Raw genomic sequence first — 6,097 nt, forward strand, 5'->3', positions numbered from 1 at the left:
GAACTGGCCTGTGAACATCAGTCCAGGAGTCCAGGGAGCCGACACTGCCTTCAACGTGCAGACAGAGATTAACTGCCCTACTCAGACGACAGCATCGCTCTATAAGCATCAGCATTGTCCACGGAGGATGAAGTCTGTTGCAACGGCAACAGACAGTAGTGGCAGAACTGCAGACTTGCGGTGTGGCCATGACTCAACCCCAGAGGGCCACGGCAGACCTTTAGAATAACAGCTGATGAAATCGAATTATTCCAACGACTTTCACAATTCTGGACCATTCCAGACCTTAATGCGTCAATCAGGACGGGAAGGGCACGCAGGCTGCTACGAAGCACACAGCCCGACCCTCTGCCGTCTGCTCTGCGGCGCCCACTCCTGGAAGGCCACAATGTGGCCATGCCGGCTGGCGCGTGCTTGATTTCCTCAAGTCCACCCACGCATCTTGTGCACTGGGAATTGTTTTGTCCAAGGCCACCAGCCTGAGGCACAGTTGACCTCCTGGCAGCCATTCTGGTTCACAAAAACAAGTTATCTTCTGTACAATACATTATTATTCTTCATAACCTATCACTTATGAATGTGTTTCAAGATTCCAGTCATCATAGTAAAAAAAAGCGCAAACTTACCCAGGAAATGTGAAACGTCTGGAGAAAGCCTGGATCCTTTCAGTGCTGCCACAACTTAGAAACTGCAAATAAGTGCCTGGGATCCCGTCTTCCATGAGTATTTTACTGGAATCAAATAATATTGTAAACATTAGGCAAATAATATTGGAAATTAGCATTACTTGATAGATGTTTTGGGATATTTTGGGACACATCACAAACTGAAATATTAAAAATCTGACAAAATTTACCAGTCTCAAACTAAGCATATGATATTTATTATTTATTTTTATTGGATAAATTGATTACATAATCAACTAATGCATTTAAAAAATTTTAGCATGTTTGTGTTCACACAGTGTTTGGCCATGTCAGGGAAATGAAAGCATTGTACAACCCAGTTCTCATCCTCAGAGAGCTGGAATAAGGAAGTGAGTCTATGCAAAGGATACAATATAGGACTGTAATTTTAAACTAATCTACGCGCCCCAGAAGACAGGTCTGAGAGAAAGGGCTCTGACACATCTACAAACAGTTGGGTGAGCTCCACAGAGCAGGCAGGACTTGCGCCCAAGCTACAAGGAGAGGAAGAGCACTTGAGGAAAAGGAGGAAGAGAGAGGCCGGGGTGGTACACGCTGACAGTGGACACAGAGAGGTTCCCCGGGGAGCCAGACGGAGGCCGCTCACTGCAGCCCTGCCACTCTCAGGACCACCGTGGCTTCCGACGCCCATCCCAGCTTCCAGCTGGCTTCTTTCTTGCCTCTCCATCCCGCCTAGAACTCAAGGTCCAGCTTGTTGATCCAGGACCTTGCTCCCTCCCTCTGCTCCCCACTCTCGGGCAGACAATGTCCCAGAGCCTGGCTTCCCTAGACCCAGCTGCTCAGTTACCAGCTGCGCTGGGCAGCCTGCAAACCACGTATAATCCCACCCATCATGGTCTCTACTCATCTTGAAAGATGGGGCTGTTCTACAAGAGCCCCCCAACATGCCTCAACTCCACTTTACTTATTTTTAAATTCCTATGACTTTATTACTGGAAAGAGAGTTCTCCTTCACTGGTTCAATCCTCAAATGCCCACAACAGCTGGGGCTAGGCCAGGTCAAAGCTGGAAACCAGGAATTCAATCTATGTCTCCCAGGTGCTCGGCAGGAACTCCACTACTGCAGTCGCCACCTGCTGCCTCCCAGGGTACCCATTAGTGGGCGGCTGCAATCCAAAGTGGTGCCAGGACTCACACCCAGGCACTCCGAGATGTGGGTGTCCCAGGGGGCATTAGCCACTACAACAAATATGTCCCTCCCCTCCCCCCGACTTACAAATGCTTTCTAATTGTCACTGATTCTTCATCTGTGTCCCAGACTGCCTCACCTTGTCACGTGACTTGCACAGGAACGGCTCCGTTGCCTAACATCACTCTCTCACCTGCAGTCTCTCAAAGACGCGCTAGCTCTGCTTTTGGGTGTCTGTGACTTATACACTGTGAAACACATCAGGGGAAAACAAAAATCTCTGCCACAGACTCAGACCTGGCAGGCCTGTGACGCCAGAGACTGGATCAGAAGTCACCCCAGGGAGGCTGTCCTTGAGATAGGAGAATGGCTGGAGGTGAGAGCTTCCCAGGCGCCACGGTCAGAGTCTCACTTTCACTTGTCTGAGCTTCAGTTTGGGCAGAAACAAGGAACAGGCACAAATGAGGTAGTAAATGCAGAAACAGAAAGAGGCTATGTTCCCTTTAAAAGAACACAGCGAGGGATGAATTCCCTCAAGCTGTTATGTATAATGCTTCGACCTTTGACAAAGCCAAATTTTCAACCTTTTTGTATAAGTTTTTGGAAAGAAAGAGTTTTTGGGTAAAAAAAAAATTCCAAAATATTTAATATTGATCAACCAAAGCATAAGTCACTTAATATGTGGATTTGGTTTCAAACGCCCATGGGTGAGAAACCCTCTTCCAACTAAGACTGCTCTTAAATGATGTTGGAACAGCCTCTGCTATTTGTTATGGAAACTGCGGGGCTTCGGGCTACCCTGAGTCTATCTTCCCTTGCGGGATCCTCCCTGCTTGCTGTGGCACATACTCTACTTGCCCTTTGCTCTTCTCGGATTGCCGTTCTGTGCTGCATGGTTCTGTGCTGGCAAAATACAAGAAGACGCCCAGAACACCTACAAAACGCAGAGTACGATGAATCTGGGAATGAGGGGTGCTTCCCTGGTGCAAACAGTTCTACTATAGCTTATTTCTCTCCTAATTCCTCAGCAAATGATTTAAATGGAACAAATCATAAGAGATTTTTTTCAATGAGACTGCAAGTAGGTCTGTAAAGTTGCCATAAATTAAATAACAGAGTGAGGTTTCTTAAAGCTCTGTGAAGCTATCCCCACAGCCCCAGGCTCCCAGAGTGTGCCAAGCTCTGCTTCTGTTCCACTCCACCCCGTGAAGTCCAAGGACAGAGTTAAAGGCTTCCTCCTGAAACACAGGGACTAGTGTGGTACAGTGGTTCACTTTATGTCTCCACCTGGTTAGGCCACGAGACCTATATCTGGTCAAACACCAGTCTCAGTGTCACTGTGAAGATATTTCTTTATGGACGAAGTCAACATTTAAGTCAGTAGATAGTGAGTAAAACTGATGACTCTCTCTGCATGGGTGGGCCTCGCCCAATCAGCTGACAGCCTTAAAAGAAAAATGATGGGAGGCTTCTGAGAGAGGGAATTCTGCTTCTGAACTGGCTTTGCACTTCAAGACGTGCCATCAACTCTTCCCTGGGTCTCCAGGTTGCCAACCTGTCCTGTAGATTAGTCACACGAGCCAATTCCTTAAAATAAATCCATCTCTCTCTGCCTCTCTCATCTATGTCATCTCTCATCTGTCATCTATCTCTATCCACCGATCATCCATCCATCCATCCATCCATCCACCCATCCATCCATCTACCTATCCATCCATCCATCCATCCATTCATCCATTCATCCATCTATCTACCCACCCATCTCCTATCAGGAGAACCCTAATACCAACGTTAATTTCACTGCAGAACCCTAATACTAGAGAGAAAACAACATCTCCAACAGAAAGGAAGTGTCTGAGTTTGGGATCACAGACAATGCTGCCAGGCCGGGACCGTCGTGTTTTTCCTGGAAACTTGTGTGTACCTTGTTGTGTGGCTAAGGTTCCATCCGGGCAGCATGCTGCACTCTGAAAGGCACACGGCCTTCATGTCCAGTGGGTCCGACCAAGCGTCTTTTGCTGATAGTTCCTGTTCAGCAATAACAGAAGGATTGTTTTATATCTCTGATATAGTTCCTCATAAAAATTCCAAAATAAACTTTGAAAACATGGCTCTCGCTCTTGCCCAGATGTTTTCAAACACCCGAGAATGACTTCCCTATCCTCTCTCACAGCGTCCAGCAGAAATACTGCTGGAGCAGTCCCAGGCCTCCCTAGAGCCGAATGAAATTCAAAAATTCCGTCTTTGTAGTTGGAAACAGGCCATCGGGGAGATGAGGTTTCTTTTCCAGTGCCCCCTGAAACGTCTCACAGGCTCAGCCAGCTACAGGACAACAAACGCTGCCGCGTCCGGCCTCACTCACCCCCCTCCCTTTCTGTTGACCCCCACAGGGTCTCAGCCTTGCCGAGCTTGCTAGTATCCCTGCTCACCTCCACGTTCTCACCAGGCAGAGCTCGGCGCCCTGCGTACTCCGCACATGGAGTGGAGGGTGGGGGAGTGGCTGAACAGTAGTACTGTAATCAATTTTGGAAGTCATTCCTGTTGGTAGTTTCTTTTTTTAAATAATTTTAGGAGGGATCAGTAGCAGGAAAGGCATTTAATCCCTGGGCTGACGAACATCATTTCTTCCATTGTCGCAGTTGAGTTATCACTGAGTTTCAATTCTCCAGCTGGTCGGATTCAAGCAGTACAATGGTGCCAAGAATGTGAGATGTAACTCTGGCAACACTCTGACCATGTCTGCGTGCAGTGTAACTTCAGGGTTCAAAGCACAGCCGGCCAAACATTACCCTTAACCGTGGCTTCGGTTAATCTGAGCATCCCCAGGTGGCCTCGGGCTGTTTGTTGGTCAAAGTACTAGCAGGTGGTGAAACCGGGTGAGGAACCATGCCCACTGCGAGTCTCTAAGTATGTGATAGTGCGAGGGTTGTTTACTCACTGAGGCTTGCTACACTCTGGAACCTCAGAATCAAACGGTCAGTTCCCATAAAAAACTCTCTGGCAGGATTTTAAAACCAAGTGACTCTCACTGGAAAAGATGGATTCAAATAACGAATGGGTGTAGGGTCTTCCTTGATTTCCTATGGGCACCCAATGGGATAAGGCCATCGTTTACGGGGAAAAGTTCACATGTAATCTAAATGTCACTGGCTAGAGTGACATCATTTTTCCTTTGTATAAATTATCATTAGTGTATATTTTTACATATAAAACATATATAATAACATATAACACATAAATATATAAAATACATGTAATTATACTAGTGTACATTTTTTATATTTGCTTTGTATAAATTATCACTGGCTAAATTATTAGCTAGTTTACAAGAGTTCTTGAGAGCAGCTTTAGACAAATATTAGAAGTTGAAGCTGTGCAGGTAGACACCGTAATTGAACAAGTGAGGAGTGGTAACCTCCTCATTTTGATCCTCTGCCTTTAGCACACACTAGACAGAGAGAGGGAGGGCACTGACTTCTACACACATACATGTGTACATGCTACACACACACTTACTATGGGGCGGTTCATGGACCTGACGGCAGGTGCTGCCGCATGGCTTCATGTAAACATGAGGACGGAGAGCGGAGAGGTTCACTGCTAGAAGGGAGGTGTACTTCAAGGTCCATACTGCAAGCTTACAGAATTATGTAGATTCTGTCTACAATTCAAAAGAGGTTAATATTTATTTTAATATAAAAGTAATGGTTATGGATGTCAGCAAAATAATAAAGAACTGAAAATTCTCTTCTTTTTGGGGCTGGCATTGTGGCATAGTAGGTAAAGTTGCCATCTGCGATGCTGGCATCCCATATGGGCGCAAGAACAAGTCCTCCACTACTGATCCAGCTCCCTTCTATCGTGCCTGGGAAAGCCATGGAAGATGACCCAAGTGCTTGGCCCTTGCCACCCACATGGGAGACCTGGATGAAGCTCCTGGCTCCTGGCTTCCATCTAGCCCAGCCCTAGCCATTGTGGCCAACTGTGGCATGAACAAGCATATGGAAGATCTTTCTTTCTGTGTGTCTCTCTCCCCCTCTCTATGTGTAATTCCACCTTTCAAATAAATAAAATAATTTTTTAAAAAAGTCTCCCCTTAAAGATCGTGAGAAGCTGGCAGAAATGATCAGAATATGCTCTTTCAGAACCCTGAAAAGAAACCAATCCTGGGGATATTTAGTCAAGAAAAGTGACAGAACCTTGGTAAGAACAGCAAGCGCTGTGACACTGACTCACTGTAATCCTATCCCATCCCACCAGC

At 46.4% G+C, this 6,097-nt stretch overlaps 1 long non-coding RNA gene across 1 annotated transcript; it reads right to left on the bottom strand.

Moving 5' to 3' along the window:
• Positions 1-632: 632 nt before the first annotated feature.
• On the bottom strand, positions 633-5,482 carry LOC133758035 (uncharacterized). The gene is made up of 3 exons (XR_009865756.1): positions 5,353-5,482; positions 3,761-3,864; positions 633-731 (listed from the first exon to the last, which is right to left on the bottom strand). It is a non-coding gene; the product is annotated as an uncharacterized LOC133758035 (long non-coding RNA).
• Between the last annotated feature and the right edge of the window lie 615 nt (positions 5,483-6,097).

The sequence above is a fragment of the Lepus europaeus genome, chromosome 4 (genome assembly GCF_033115175.1).
Source record: "Lepus europaeus isolate LE1 chromosome 4, mLepTim1.pri, whole genome shotgun sequence".
Taxonomy (NCBI): Eukaryota; Metazoa; Chordata; class Mammalia; order Lagomorpha; family Leporidae; genus Lepus; species Lepus europaeus.